The 16,980-nt window shown below is 40.8% G+C and overlaps 1 long non-coding RNA gene across 5 annotated transcripts in view; it reads right to left on the bottom strand.

Moving 5' to 3' along the window:
* LOC140495726 (uncharacterized) overlaps positions 1-16,980 on the bottom strand; it is a 28,061-nt gene that overhangs the window by 10,447 nt on the left and 634 nt on the right. The window contains exons 2-5 of one of the 5 annotated variants that reach the window (XR_011964083.1): positions 16,256-16,339; positions 11,090-11,181; positions 6,732-6,791; positions 4,446-4,654 (exon numbers count right to left, since the gene is read on the bottom strand). This is a non-coding gene — a long non-coding RNA (uncharacterized lncRNA). Of the gene's footprint in view, positions 1-4,445; positions 4,655-6,731; positions 6,792-11,089; positions 11,182-16,255; positions 16,688-16,980 lie in introns of those variants that run through there. The other 4 variants (XR_011964082.1, XR_011964085.1, XR_011964084.1 and 1 more) reach the window with 4 other exon arrangements.

Below are 16,980 nucleotides of genomic sequence, written 5' to 3' on the forward strand. Positions count from 1 at the left end.
ACAGTGTGGATCAAGGATCTCAACAGGAATAGTATTGTCATCCAACCCATATCAAATCAGCAACAGTTATACCTCACTGATACATCCAAAAGAATGATGCACTGCAATCACAACTGCAGCCATAAGGTGCATGGGTAAGCTACATTGCCTCATTTCAAGACAGCCATCCCTCACTTGGGAGGAAGTCCCACTCTCAGAAGCTGCTGGCAAGTCTCCAGCAGAACTAAAAATCACACAACACCAGTTAATAGTCCAACAGGTTTATTTGGAAGTACAAGCTTTTGGAGCGCTGCTCCTTTGTCAGGTAGCTAGTGAGGAAGCATCATGTGACACAGGAGTTATAGTAAAGAATTAAAGTGTCATACAACTGATGCAATATATTGAAGAAACCTAGATTGCTGTTAAGTCCTTAGCTCTTAGATTAGGGGGGAAAAAACTAGATAAAAACAAGGACTGCAGATGCTGGAAACCAGATTCTAGATTAGAGTGGTGCTGGAAAAGCACAGCAGTTCAGTCAGCATCCGAGGAGCAGGATGCTCCTTGGATGCTGCCTGAACTGCTGTGCTTTTCCAGGATTAGTGGTGCTGGAAGAGCACAGCAGTTCAGGCAGCATCCAAGGAGCAGCGAAATCTACGTTTCGGGCAAAGCTTTTGCCCGAAACATCGATTTCGCTGCTCCTTGGATGGCTGCCTGAACTGCTGTGCTCTTCCAGCACCACTAATCCAGAATCTGGCTTCCAGCATCTGTAGTCATTGTTTTTAACTTGCTGTGCTTTTCCAGCACCACTCTAACTTAGAATAGGGATGCAGGTTTTGATTGATCAGTAAGTAAATCCTAAACGTTCTTTCAAGTCACAGTCTCGAGATAGCTTAAGGTTTTATTTTAAAAAGATGACACCTCAGCTCTGACAATGCATTAAAGGTATGAGGTTCGAGTCTGTTTGTATCCCAACCTTGAGTCAGACTGGTTCTATTTCCAAAGTAGGAAATTATAAAATGTTGACATGGACTGACTGCCTACAAACTGAATGGTTTTTCAAATAAAATAGAACGTATATATAATTGTAAATCTGCAAATGCAAATTCACCCCGTAGACCTATATATGTATGTGAGTGTGTATGCACGATTGTGTGTGTATGTGTGTTTGTGTGTGCATGTTTGTGTGTGTCTGTCTAGGATTTACATATGAATCAATTAAAACCTGCACCCCCATTCTAAGTGATTGAGGACTTAACAACAACTGAGATTTGTTCAATGCATTGCATCAGTTGTATGACACTTTGATTCTTTACAAGAAATTCTGTGTCATATGATGCTTCCTCACTAGCTACCTGATGAAGGACTTTGTGCTTCCAAATAAATCTATTGGCCTATAACCTGATGCTGTGTGATCTTTAACTTTGTCGACCCCATTCCAACACCAGTACCTCCACATTGAACAGAACTGACAGCACCATAGCTCAGTTGTAGGTGCTTCCAGTATTGCAGGCTGAGCCAAGATGTATCATGATCAAAAGTAAATCCAGTGACTGGATCAGGGAGCATGTGGAAAGCTTAAGGAAGAGGGTGAAAGGAATCGGGGTGTGCATTTTGCAGAGCAGGAGGCTGATAAGGATGTGGGAGCTACACATTTCAGGCATGCATAGAAGGTATGGTCTAAGCACAGGACACCTCCTTCCCATAATTGTATGTACTTTATTTTTAAAAATCATAAATCCCACTTTAGCCTGCCTGCCCATGCCAACTGGAATTTTGCATTGGCAGTATATTATCAGGATCAGTTGAACTTTTAACAGGTTCAATTGACCCTTAATTATGCATTTACAAATGGTTGGTGAGCAGCCAATGATGCCTGTCCATCACCTGTATTATGGGGTAAATTCAAGTTTGGGCAGGAATATAGGCCCTCAGCTTATATACTGCATGCCTTCTACTGAAGACACATAATGAGACATGTAATATCCAACCCTGATCTACTAAAGAGGAATAACCCATTAGTGCTGCGGTGGGATGAACCTAGTGAATTATGTCAAGAGCCTGAACAGCTAGAACAAAATCCAGTGTGAGTTCAAATGTTGAATCATGTGTCCTCTGAAGATGGAAACATGTATCATCCAAGTCTAACACATATTTGATCAGATGGATAGTCAAGCCTCCAGATTGATTGAATTTATTAAGTTAGAGACTTGAGGGAAGATAGCTTGTGGTGAACATGCTTTGCTTATTTGAAACAATTCTAGAAATAATTTTAACAGTTGTGCAAGGAATTCTATAGCAAAAAAAGTTTGAGAGGAGAAGCTATATACCCGATTGTACTTGAAAGGATTAATTAATTTCATAAGGCAAACCCAGCCCATTAGGATATAAAGGGCTGACCCTGGGAGAAGCTAATCAACGTGCATGTTTATTTCACATTATCAGAATACCTCATTAGCATAATGTGTACTTACTCTTGAGTTGAACCTGATAACTTCACAGCAATAATCATGTATCCCAGATGAAATGTAACTAACTATTAAATACCATGTGATAAGCAAGATTGAGCCTATTTCTGCTGAAGACTTCATGTGGGCTTCCTTCCCCATGTGGTATCATTAGTCAAGAATAATACCAGCAAGAAGGACTAATAGCAAGTAATTTACTCAAAGCTGCTCAAGAATTAAAAGCACAATTACCCCATTAGCAATGTTAGAATTGTTCATTACTACCAATCAACCTCTCTGGCACTGAAAATTAGTTATTATGCAAGTGAAGTCTAATTCATTCAGGTTTTAACTACAATTTTTATTTTAATGTTAAATGCTTTTATTTCTCTTTCTGTCTCTTTTTACCATTTCCCTTCATTCAATCTTTTCTTTATTCCTGTCTATGCCCCTGATTTGGTATTGAATCTACCCACACTAATGCACACATCCTCCTCAGTCCTTTCACTGTTAATTTCACAATCTTTTAGTCTGATTGGCAAAGGAGATACATAATCATTTTCCCTGTGCACTCAAGTCACAGCTGCCTCATTATCGACTTACACCACACAACTTGTAACGCAAAGCTTTATAACAATATAAATGTGTGTGTGTGTGGGTCTGATGTTATTCGATGCTCTGCTACATCAAGATCAGGCCATTGCTTTTGTTAGGTTTGATAGTTAACCCATTTTGTACTTAATTTGATTTGTTATCCATTTTTCCCTTGCAACAATTACAAATAAGCTGTTAGATGGCAAGCAATAACTTATGAATTCATATTGCCATAAATATATTCAACTATATAAAGTTTCAACAGGACAAGCAGAGTGATTATGAATAACGCAATTCTAAAAGAAAAATGAAATTATTTTACTGCTGTTTTAATTATCATGATATGATATGATTCCTATTTTGTGTACTTATAGAAATTAAACACACATCATCATTATGTTAATTTAACATCTTTATTCATAGTACTGTATCAGAAGATTTGGACTTCAATCTGTTTCTTGGATACAATTCCCAATCACTGTTCTGCATATAAACAATCTGCAAAGTTACCTTGACTGGAATTCAAAAAGCTGGCTATTTCAGTGATCCCTCTAATCATTCCTCTTTCAAACATTGCATGATCCAGACATTTAAAAAAAAGCTTCTGAACCCAGTAGTAGCTAATGAGATCAAGTGTATTCCCTTCAGATAATATAATTCCTGAACCATGCAAAGGTTAAGTTTGTTAAAGCAAAAGCTAAGGAAAACATTTATAATTGATGATGTGAAACATCAAAAATCATGAAAAGAAGAGGAAGCTGATATAGTACTTGGTGTTCTTAATTGTAACAAGCTAGAATGCCAACAATAAAAGTGAAAAAGATAATTTCAAGAGTTATAGTATAATCAAAATATTCAGCAGAGTTTTAGAGCAATTATGATGTTCAAAATAATCAAAAGCATTTAATAATACTTAGATTCCTTACGATGACAAAATCAAAATGCCTTTGTATGCTTCTTTATTCAATTGCAACAGAGAAAAAATGAGCTCATTCAAGTTAAAATGCAACAAGTGTGCTTAAAAACCTATGCTAATTGTGTTCATAAATACAACAAAAAGTATTTTATAGATCTATCAACAATATCAGATACAACAGTATACAACATTTCAACAAAACATGTGTCTATACAGAGAAATGCTAGTAAACATAATTAAAGCCTGATAAATGCTCTTCACCATCTTGAGCACTATACTTGATCTCATAAGAAATGTTATTGAAAATTTTGATCAACTATAACTTGTGTTTTCTTTCTATTTGGGTTGAAAATTAACTTGCATTTGAAGACCCTAAAGCCACAGTGCACCATATGGATCAAGAAAATCTTGAACTTTAATCATTGCACTGGGTGGGCTTGGTTGGTCTCAGCTAAACGACAACATATTAAGGAAAAGAGAAAAGCAAAAATAATTCACTAAGGTTTTCAAACCTGATGTTTTCCAGTAACGATCCCCAACTTCCTGGATTAGTATGCTGATTGTAGGTGGGTAGATACAAATCTGTGATGAGCTCCAAGATAAGATTACATACCAACACTCATGCTATGGCCTCACACATGAAAAATGCCCACTTAGATGAAATACTGCAGTTATCACTGTCAATGAAGCTGCATTGTAGTTTGGCGAATTGGCCTCGGGACTAGAGACAATAAAAAGAGAGAAAAATTAAGGTTATGTTTTAAATTTGTGAAATTAACTTTGAGTGCAAGCATCTTTAAAGATTACTTTAAAAACAATTAGAGAATAATTTGCGAATCATGTCAAGTCTACACTGCAGTATAAATGATGTAGAAAATGTCTTCACTCCATAGTGATTTTTTTCTCTTTATTTTATATTTTAAAACTGACACATTTAAAATAGAATCAAATTAACTACCTCTGGTATTAGCTTGGTACAAAGTGCAATCTATTCAAATATGTCAGTTAGTCTGGTGAGCCATTTTCTTAATGTATTGAAACAATCTACTGCAATAATTATAAAGTTATCATATAATTGCTTATATTGTGCTTTTTATCTAAGAGGGATTGAAATTGCTAATTAAATATATTTTTATGATAAGAATCAACAGATTTTAATGTAGCCCTGAAGTCCAAGACATTGTTCGACAATTCTATCTATTTTGCAGCATTGTCTTGAGGCAGTATTGGAGTAATTGTGTTATAGTAATGACAGGACACTAGCTTTGTACAGCATTATTAATATACATTAACATCAAGCTAAATATAAATGTTAAAAAGAGGTACCTCCCAAGCAGCAAGAGAGAAAAAAAAGTTGAACAAAAAGATTGAAGCCAATAAAACAGTTAACTAAATGTAGATAGTGCTAAAACATTGTATCAGGTTTGTCAGTTTCAGTTGATTTTAAATCCACCTGAATTGTCATCAACTTGCCAAGCACGTTAGTTCTTTGTGATTTATCATAGATTTCCCTTCTAAATATTAAACATATTTCACCTTGCAAGTGTGCAAGTCTTTGTTGTTTTTCACATATGTGTGAATACATCTAATTACAATTTGTGAAGTTTGTGACACATATAATTGGTAATTTAGTGTTCAGAATGTGAATACAATAAGACAAAACCAAGAGATTCCAATATTTTTTGAGATAGATGTTCCAGCTGTGGTAAAAGGCATTGACTTTATTGTAAAAATCCTGGAGAAATTATTCAATAAAGGGTAAAGTTACTTAAACAACTCACTGACAGTGAAAAGATGGCATAAAGTCTTTCACAATCAATTTGGAATATTGGTAGTAAGTCAGTGCATGTTTTTCATCTGAATATTCAAATTAGTGCAGTAAACCAGGATTTGTTACAGTAATTTGATCATGTAAACAATGACTATTTTGACATTCTAACTTAAAGATGAAAATTATTAACTCCTCACACAAATGGCTATGTTATAGATAGATAGATAGATAGATAATGCATCGCACATCACAGCAGTTTTGAAAGATACACCTAAGTCCATGACATAATTCTCATGAGCTCTGTTCCCATGAGTATTATGCGTATTGGTTGTTTCCAGTCCCTGATGTCTAGCTAGTTTACATGTAAGGTGCTCCCGTTAGCTGATTCAGAATGAAGGTAAACTAGAACAAGCCTAGATTTCCAAGTGGCAAAAACAACAGGCGTTTTTGATATTGAAATAAATTGTAGAAGGGGCCGTCATTCTAACTCATCAATGATTAATTTGCTCCAGCTGGCTGTGTGACATCTTGTTTCGTGACGTTTTTTGGAAAAGAACACAGAATGCCTTTGTTTAACTCTGATATAGAATAAAGAATGTTATTGACTCTCTATGTATTAATAGAACACGATATGGTTGTGATATAACAAGTCATCAGACACCAAAAAGAAGCAACAGGAGCATCTGACCTAGCCCTTAATCCAATCAGGGTTTCTCACAGGGCTATTTATTGTAAAGCATTTAACGTACTTGCCGAGTATTCATGCGGTTTTACTGAGTAATTGCCAGATTTAAAACATCCATAATGACATCAGATAAATTTATTTTGTTAAAGAAGTAATGTTTTTCCATACACTTATGGCACTGTAACAACATGGAGAGCTACCCATTCGCAAACCCCACCTAATCGAAATTAACAAAAAGTTTGAGTTCAAACAGTTCCTGGTTCCATCTAAACGTAATATTTAAATTAATCGACATTCAAAGAGTTTAAGTTGAGAACTTGAAACAGAATACTTTTAACATACATGATCAAATAAAAGTCACTGAAATTCGATCTGAAGATGTAATCCCTGTGTTCAGCGAACCTGAAATTGGTAAAAACAAATGATTCTTCAGAATTCCTAATGTAATAGTTTGCTATTCGTCATAATATTCAAACTGTTGTTCAAATAAATCTCAAAATGTACTGATGTACCATTCCATTATTTGTTTTTAATGAAATGCAGGCACTCAATCTAATGTCGCCTCATGTAGGTTTGCAACATTTACAGGTACCTACGTAAATTTCATCTTGAAATTCCAATCCACTACCAGTAAAGTGACACAGAAGCTTTCATAAAAAGAGTTAAATAAGATGTTATTGTAAAGATTCCATTATTGTAAAGATGTTAATTACTGTTGTAGACATGTTTCATTACGAAACATTTAAGAGAAATTATGTTTAACGCCGAGCAATATTTAATTGATTTCTCCGAATTGGTTAAACCAATAAATAGACCAAAAATAAGAAATACCATTCTTAGAAAATCAAAGCACCTGCACATGCTGGAAATCAGAAACCAAACGGAAATTGCTGGAAAAATGCAGCAGGTCTGGCAGCATCTGTGGAGAGAAATCACAGTTTACATTTCGGGTCCGGTTCTGTTCTAAGGACCCAAAACGTTAACGCAGCTTTCTCTCCTCAGACCTGCTGAGTTTTTTCAGCAAGTTTTGCTTTGTTTCTAACACCACTCTTACTTTGAATAGCAAAAACCAAGCAGATGTTTCTCTAAAACGAACGCCATTAGCTGAAGGGGCGAACGTTATTCCTTCCAGGGCAATCTGAATTGGCCGGGTAAATGCTTTCAGCGCAGCCTGTATTCTGTCTGTCTGCCTGGATCGGGCTTAAAGAAAAGGTGTGGTGGCGGGAGGAGTGGGATGGTTGAGTTCACAAAAAAAACTCCCTGCTTGTGTAAAAGCGCGTTCATTTTCCCACTCTCCCTGGTTAGTTGCGTTATGTATCACTGTGCCTATCCGTGTGTTAACAGAATGGGGAGATAGCCGGGTCTCACTGCAGCAGCAGCGGTCTTGGCAGTTGCTCTAGGAACTGTGAGCGCTCACATCCTGGCGTCTGGTCCCAGCTCATGGGCTGGAACGCTCGCGTTCACTCACTGCGGTGAACGAAAAAAACACTGGCCTCTTCTGGCCACTCTGAGGACAGATATTCGGGTTAAGCAAGGGATGAGCGCTGGTTGCCCATTCCCGCTGATTCAGGTTGCAGTTTGTCTCACGCTCCTTTGCAGCATTGCCTGGTTTTGACTGACCGTGTTATTACAGTGAGGGATTGCAAGTACTAACACTTGTATAAAAAAAAAGAAATTATTCTCTGATTCCCTTGGATTGGGGTGGGGGGAGGAATTGTCCTGTGCGTAACGACGTGGTTAGCGCGATTCCTGTCCTCTCGTTTCGAATGTGCTGGTTTTGACAGCGATTGTGTGCTCTTCCTGGGCGCTCACCTGGTCGAGGACTAATCCAAAACCATAATACAGACTGCCGAGACTGTCAGAGATAGAGAGGGGGCAAAATCCCTCCCACTCGTATTGTTGGAGATTCAAGCAGCCGGACCTGGTTAAATTTGTCTTCCATCTCCTGCATTGTAAAAACAAAATGGGGAGTGAAGATATTTGGATAACTAGGTTATCCAAAGGGAACCACCAAAGCTGGGGAGGGAGGCTGATTCTTTCGAAACTAAACAGGCCAGTGTCCTAATAGTAGGAGCTCGTTAAGAAGCGGGGCACTGCTAAGTGCTGATACTGTTCCTGGGGTGTTCGCGCTACTCAGTCGATCATTACGTGCGACTGACATAGCCTTAAACAATTTAGACTCTCATTATAGCGTTCAGTGTGCTTCGTCTGAATTAATGTGACCCAGAGCTTGTTGGGTAGTGTTGGAGTTAGAAGATGGGGCAGAGGGACCTGGTCACCCAAGGACGGTGCTTCCCCCAGATTCCATGAAGTTTATTTCATTCAGACATGTTTTATTTTTAATGTGAAATATGGAGTTTCGCGTGTCATTTCTTAATGTAATATAACCCAGTCTATTAATTCAACCGAAACAACAAGATTAAGACTTATAGCGGTAGCGTATTGATATTAGAATGGCCAGCTATCAACAACATCTCCATTGTTCCACAAAACGCCAGCGAGCACGTAGCTGAAATCTTTGAATGGCTCCCATTAATGCACAGAGTGTTCTTCTTTGACTTTGTTTGAGGGCTGGTTGACAGGGCACAATGCGAGCTGCATCTGGCATTATTCGAGTATATGTGTATACTCAATGCCGTTGCACGCTTTATTGTATACAATTTCACAATTATTAACTTTGCGGTTTGTACGTGCCTTATAAATCACATCGGTATCAGTGCGGGGACACAGCAGGTCAGAGGGAATCAGATGGGCATCCAACGGGATTGACCTTGTCCTGGTGGGAAAGCCGAGTTCTCATCCCAGACTGCAAATAAATCCAGACAACACTAACAGCTATACATGACAAACTCTCTGCAGACGGAGCGTGCGTTTAACAGTGAAAACTTTCGAATTCAATCTGAAATGGAAGGCACGAAATCTCCTGGTTGGATATTTAAGATGCACAGACTTTTGATTAATCTAACTTTTATCATTTCTAATTAGATGGAAGGCACAAGCGTTTCATAAAGTAGGCAAAGCTGACTGAAACGATCATTATTTTTGTTTTCATTACTGTCCAATAACAAATTATGATATGAGCTCAGTAAATGTATCCGTAAGCTGGGGGCAGACTGCTTCTCAGTTATACACCCCCGATCATTCTGTAACACGCCTGGCTTTCTGAATGGCGATTTCCCTCTCTCACCCTGCCGTGTTAGCATTGGAAGCAGCCTCCTTCCTTGTGTTTATCTTGTACAGACATTGCGGCGAACAGCTGCAGCAAATCTGTAATGTGGGAGATGCTTAGGTTTAGTTAGCAAGCGAAGTAACATTAGCGCCGTGCCTAGATATCGGGGTAGAAAAGAAATTCTGGGATTACCCAACGAAAATTCATCCAGTGTGGAAGGGTAGATTATCTCTGTGATGGGCCTTACTGATTGCTGTCCTAATGGGCCAATACAAGTAATACTAACCCGTCACCCCGCTTCACGACTGCTAATTAACACTCCGTGCAATTCCTGTACTTGGTACATGTCTCTGATTTGAACGTCAAGTCCTGTCGGTTAACGAGGGATGTTACATAGATACTGTTCAAACACATCGAATATCCTGCTCAGCACACACACGCCACATTAATCACATCACACGGCTAACGTATAGGGTCACTAGACTCTACTCTTTCGCCACTGATGCTGCCAGACCTGCTGAGTTTCTCCAACAATGTATATATAGACACAGAGAGAGAGAGGTCATGGCGAACATGTAATTGTATATATTGCCCGCAATTCCCAGTTTCCCATGATTGTTTAAAGAAAGTTGTTCGGTTTTACTGAAGGGACAGATTTTTCTGCGCCCCCCCCCCTCCAACCACCCCCCCCCCCACCCCCAGTCTGAACAGCACAGAGATTCATCACGCCAGTTCCAGCTCCCTCACATTCATCTCTTGAAACAGTGAAATGTCAGTCTCACACAGGAGTGCTTTACATCATAACCTCGATATTTTTTTTTGTTGTCCCTAACACCTCGCCTCTCTAAAACGACTTGAAAGGAAAGTCCTCATTTGGCGATAATAACGATCAGATTTTAACCCATGGCATGAATTCTCTCCAGGTGTTTAAAAGGCAATTTCCTGGAAAGGAGAAGGGTTTTGAAATAACAAAAGTACGCCAAATGTTTGGATGTAAGAGCGCGGCAGTAAGAAAGAATCCTCCGAGATAATTGAGAGAGAAAAATAGATTCCTGACTGCAGATCAGATAAAGCCCCAGAAATCCTCGAGCATCTCACACGCAGATGTTATTGGGTACATGAGTGTCACCTTAAGGTCTACATTGACTGTCCTTCAATGGTGCCCTAATAACTCTACACATCGGGGGCTCCATCTGGTTTCTAGGGGGTAAGGAGGCGTGGAGGGAGGGAGGTGGTGAACAAAGATCCCTTTCAAATTAAATGAGGTTCAACATTAGAACGTAAGTACAAAATGTCGCCCTTTTTTTAAAAAAAAAGAATCTTACTTTAACGAGCAATCCACGACAGCTGAATCCAAACCCAAAACATAACGGGAAGGAAGTGGAGGAACAGCTCGGGGACAAAACTGCCTTCTTTTCTCCACGAATTCTCGACAATTTCTGAACCAAGCTGCAAACAGCATCTTTTAAAGATCGCACTTGTCCAGTCAAGAAGGCAAATAAGTAACTGGTGTCTCGGGAGCAGCACATACCTGTAAGTTTTACGGGCTGTAGTTTGAGCTCTGTAAGTGAAGATCAATCAAAACCAGCTCAGTGTCTTCCTTGGCTTTGATAACGTTGTGCTCTGTGGTTAAAAAAAAATTATTGAATCAAACAAATAAAATACGACTTGGATTTATTTCAGTTCAGAGTTGGGAGGAATGAAAATCTATTCACATCTCATCAAGGACGAACAGGAGCTCATTTCTAGATAGTACCACGATTGGTTATGAACTGTTTTTGAGGGGAAACATTAAGGTAGCTAGTATTCCCATTCTGTTCTACCTTGTTGTCTGAAACGATGGGAAACAGCCAGAATTGATCGATTTGACACTTTTATTTGAAGTAATCAGAAACTCGCCCGCATTTGTCAGCATCGGTGCCATTGCTCTGTCCGAAGCTCCGCAAAAAACCGAATCACAGGGGGGAGACCAAATCCCAGTTCAGAAAGTTGGAAACAGGGACGGTGACCATTCGAGAGAGCACCCTGCGCTAAAGTGGGGGCAAATATTCACCATTAAATGGTTACAAGTGGATAAAGCCACAGGCAAAGCATCCCGCCTTGGGACGCCTTAACTTCCTGGTTTGAAAATCAATAATAACTGCCTCAATAAACCAGGGTGATGGGTGACTGAAAGTGGTCGGAGGTGAGATTGCTACTAAACGTTTTGCTGCTCAACTCGTTTCCAACACCTGTACCAATGAGTTCAGTTACACCCAAGAATTGCTTTAGAACTATCCTCTTGTGGGTCGTGAAGCGTTTGCAATTCGATTTTTTCCCCCCAATTTCCTGCTTTGTGCGCAGAGGTTCCCATAATTGACCCTGAGTGCGGGTTGCTCATGAATGGCCGCAAGTCACAAGATAGGGAAAATGCAAAGAGTCTTTTTTTTAAGAAATACGTTGAACAACTAAGTGTGTCCGGAGCGTGGTTCTACAACGTAGAGGTTGATTGTTAGTTATGATTCATTCATTAATAGTTATCCAATAACACCGAATCAACGTTTAATTGCTTTCTCATCAATCTCTATGCCTTAAAAGTTGTTTTGTGTTGAAGTTTTATTGTTGGGCCGTCCGAGACATGCCAGTACAGGACTATTTTTTTAAAATCGTAGTTGGCTTATTTGCTTAAGCAAACGTTTCAACATTTTTTGTGTGGGGGGGGGGCGGGGAGTGTTTGGAGGTAGTCTTGTCTCTCTCACTCATGAACAGATCAGAGCACCGCTGGTACCAGGGCTGGCATCGCGTCAACGTTACAATCTGTATTTGTAAACAAGCTCGAAGGGGTGACCCTCCCCTTTTCTAATCGCGCTGAGATTCATGGACGGCTCATCCAGTCAGTATCCGTTTAACATTCGTTTCAGCCCCGCTCCCAGATTCCCTGGGATCCGTTAGGTCCGGCCACCGATCGGGTGGGGGTGGGGGGAAGGGGGGTGGTGGGGAGTGGGCGAGAGTGGGAGGGGGGTCATCTGCTGATTGTTGGAGCAGTTTCCCCGGACTGGGCTCTCCATATTTTTTTTCCCACTGCAAAAAGAGCCCAGCCACAAATCTTCCTCCCGTCAAAGCATGCACTGCACCGTCATCGCTTGTTTCAAATTAATAGCACGGGAGATTTAACAAACCGGTCTTTTATATATATATAAAATAGACCTTAACATTTATCTATTGCCCTGTTAAATAACCTGCGTATAATGTTTGTCTCTTCCCTTAGCGACACTACACAAACCGGTTACTTGAATTAAAATGAAATGACGGTGACAGGGTCTCTCCGAATTAGGCCAGAGAATTCCTGAGGAGATTTTCCAATGAAATGCTGGATAATTTCACACAGATTCTTTCCGTCCATACATCGTTTTCGATCAAAATCTGCAGCCAGGTAGCCCTGCACTGCACTGGATTTTGTTCCACTATTCAATGGGTCTATCTGGCTCCGTGCATCAATTTTTCGCAATCTTTCTGGTCTGCGACACAGTGTTTAATCCTGTGGGGTTTTATTTTTGCTTCCAGAGTTCTTGTCATCGAGATGGACCGTCAGCACTAATTCATTCCGGACATATCGCAGGAAGGCTACTGGTACTTTGCAATGTATACATAACATGCAACTCTCACTCACTCACTCGTATACACACACACACACTCCTTACGAAGGATAAAGATCTAAAATTAGAGAACTGAGCGTCAAAGAGATAAGACGGACAAGCTGCAAATCTTTGACAAGCGCCCGATTAAAGCTCACAAAATATGGAACAAACTTAATTGAAACAGACAGCCGTTTGGTAACATATTACAATGACAACTCATATTGACTGAATTTCAGAAAATGTGAGAAGGCAAACACGGTACGGCAAGTGTAGCCAAATAAGCATTTCTTTTCTAGAAACGATTCTAAACGCACAAAAAAAGAGACTATTTCTTTAACTAAACAAAGAACTGCCAATGGTTGCGGTCTGAAACAAAAACAGAAACCGCTGGAGAAACTTCAGTGCTGAAGAAGGATGACTGGAGTCGAAATGTTAACTCTGCATTCTCACCACAGAGGCTGCCAGACCCGCTGAGTTTCTCCGGCGATTTTTGCTGTTGTTCCTGTATCTTTAATATTTAATTACACATATTCGCGGTCAATTTACCACGCACTGGGAAATCCCAAATAATCTCAGCGAGTGTTCGGTGTTTAGACACACACACACACACACTGCATATTTATCTGAACTGTGTCACGTCCTTTTCTCTAACCTGTTCCAAAGCCTTGACAAAAGATGGAGCAGTGACATTATACAAATATCAAATCACCAGCACTTGCTAGAACATTTCACTTGCTTCGTGAATACCGCGCCGTTCATAAAGAAAATTTCAAAATTAAATGGAGCGTAGTTCTTCCAGACAAATTGCTGCAGGATTGTCAGCTCAAAACCAAACCTCCTGTGTTTTTAGTTTTATACATTGAAAGGGCTTAGTCATTGCGAATCGAGGTGGATAACTTCCACCTTCCTGCGATGAATTGACAGGGAAAGTTTGACAATTTGAAGAATTGCGATTGGATTTATTAGTTTTTGAAAAAAATAAACAATGCCATAATCTGATTTCTTAAGCTATATCAGTAGTGCGTTGATAACGAGGGGAGAGTGTTTATAGATGTATTGGTTGCTGAGGATGTGGACGCAAGACTGGACTGAATCCACAGAGAGAGAGAGAGAGAGAGAGAGATGGAATAAAAGTTTGACCGAATGAAGTGAAATTGCACCTTGCTAATATAAACCTGACGACGCTAACCTCCCAGCCTAATATCTTTCTGAGTGAGCTCCGTCTTCCATGCTCCTGCTACCTCTATAACGTCCTGGAAAATCATGAAAACGCCGGGACTGGGCTTAATTGACAACAAACGAGAGAAGGAATGGGACGTTTCACGTCTCCGATTTAACTACTTTCAATGGATGGACGCCCGATTTAGCTAGTGACCATCATTGCAATTTCCCACCTCCACCCAACCTCTCACACCTCCACCCCCCCGCCCCCCATCCCATCCCCTTCACTTTCTCTGAAGCATTCGACATTTAAAGCGAAACCAAATTCGCGCGGACGAAGGAGGAGAAAGCGCCTCTCGGGGGTGGATTTCAACACGATCTGGCGCGGCACAATGCAGTTTTTGTAACAGACGTTGCTCACACAGGGCAGGTGAAGCTCCAGTCTAAAAGGTCGTGGCACTGATTGACAGTCTGGAGTCCGGGGTTTTATGCCTTTTTTTTTCTCTCTCTCCCCCCCCCCCCCTCCTCCCTCCAGTCCCCCCAACTCCTTTAGAAATCCAACTACCAACAGTTTGTAAACCTGGGCCGAAAGTGTGCCCTTTGCTATCGATGGAATCCTTTAACACTACATATATTTTAAGAAATGATTCGACATTATATATATATATATATTCATGTTGCAGTTAGCAGTCTGTTACAGCACCCTGGTGCTCGCTCTGTCCCTCTCTCGTGTCCGGCCAGTTCTACTTGTTTGAATTGGTCTCTTTTTTTTATTCTGCTCCTTGGATATATGGTATAATGTGACCACTGTTCTCTCTTTTATTTCTCTCTCTATGGTAACCGAGATCATCGGCGCAAAAATGTGTCTATGAATAAGGAAATCAGGATAAAAGGGCGGCTGAGAGCCGCATCTGTTACACTTGGAAAGTTAGCGCCTCTTAGTCTAACATGAAAGAGCTCAGGAGGCAAGTTCCTCCATCGGGCCTTTTAGAAGGGGGGGGGGGGGGGGAGAGAAATAGCCTCAGCACTAAATAACGTGACAAATCGAACTAAAATAACCAGCCGTAAATCGACCTTCAGTAACTGATGTGATCTCCTCACCTCTGAGCGCGGCGTACTACTATAAATTAAAATCACGCCGTTCAAAGGTCAGATTTTTGACTGCTTTATCAAACTCAAAATACTCGCCACGATGCTTTACTGTCAAGTCCTGTCTCCCTCTTCCTCCTGCTTCTGTCAACCTGAGATATGATGCGTTTTGATAGCTCACCGAGTGCTTCAGTTGTTTTCGAAAAGTTACATGGTCAGATAGATTCGGGGTGGGGTGGGGGGGTCGCAGTGTTTGTTCGCCCTGTCCCCTTGACCTTGAGAATGCCGGGAGGAATCCGTTCACAGCAGCTTCCCCCAAAACACACACACACACACGGGGGCAAGAATACAGACCCCAACCCACCCTCCAAACGATGGAGGAGGGGATCGGGTCGGTGGCGGGGGGGGGGGGGGGGGGACGCCTTTAACATCACAAACTTCACTGAGACAACACACAGGGTTCAGGGAGAGAGCCCGGTGGTAATCCTGTGGAGAGTGGGTGGACAGTTCAAACAGGGAGGTGTACAGGAGAGAGACATTGCTGTCGGGTCTTTTTAAAAAAAAAACGATGCTGTTTCATTAAGCCGCTCCGGCCCTGCCAAATCTCACTGGCCAACACTGCAATTTAATTTGCTCCTGCTCCCAGAACTTCTCCGGACCGAGGCTGCTTTAAAGCGAAACGGGTTGCAGAATAATAAAAATAAAACGATTGAAATAACATCTCCGCGGCGGCGGCTTGAGAACGGACTGCAGAACTGAAACCGTGCGAAAGGGTTTCAAAACGGAATCGGATCGAAACGCGGTTAACAATGGAAATGGCAGATACTCACTTATCGCCGCTTGGAAATGTTAGACCTGCTGAATTCAGGGAAAGTGTCGCGGGCAATCCTACCAGTGCTTCCTTTATTTTCCCTCTAAATATATGAAAATGTATGCAAATTTAAATCAATCTTAACCTCGTATCTCTCGTTGCATTTAATGGAATTTCAAACCAATAGCTGGACTGTGGAGCTGTTATTCCGATGTCAAATGTAATTATTCCGCGGGCCCCTGTCTCAAAGTGCCTATAAAATGCCCTCATCAATTCTTATCAGGCTTCCGAGGAACGAGCTAACGAGGTAGCTGGCACTGGGAGACTCGTTTCTCGCTGGCCTTGCCTCTGTTTGTGAAAAGAGCCCCCTTCCTTTGAAAAGAGCGACTGATATAAATAATTTCTGTCATTAAAGGGAGTTACATATTCGCCGGAGTCCAGGGTCCAATGTTGGTCGCCTGACTTTTTGGCGCACACAGATACGCAAAGGATTATCATTTTTGTTTAAAATAAAATTGACAATTATTTGATAGCTGGCGGTGCCCTGTTCATATTAGGAATCTCACCGAGTGAGATTACCAGGGAACCTCCACAATGATTTTGAAAAGAATAAGTTGCGTGGCTGCTGGAATGGTTAACTTAACGGGAGCGAATCAGGGTCGCACGCCATTTGCCCGAATATGATCTAAAGGCCACTCTACTGGGAAATATAAACGGAGGTGATTAACTCCGAATACTGTACTG

Source organism: Chiloscyllium punctatum, chromosome 25 (assembly GCF_047496795.1).
Source record: "Chiloscyllium punctatum isolate Juve2018m chromosome 25, sChiPun1.3, whole genome shotgun sequence".
NCBI lineage: Eukaryota > Metazoa > Chordata > Chondrichthyes > Orectolobiformes > Hemiscylliidae > Chiloscyllium > Chiloscyllium punctatum.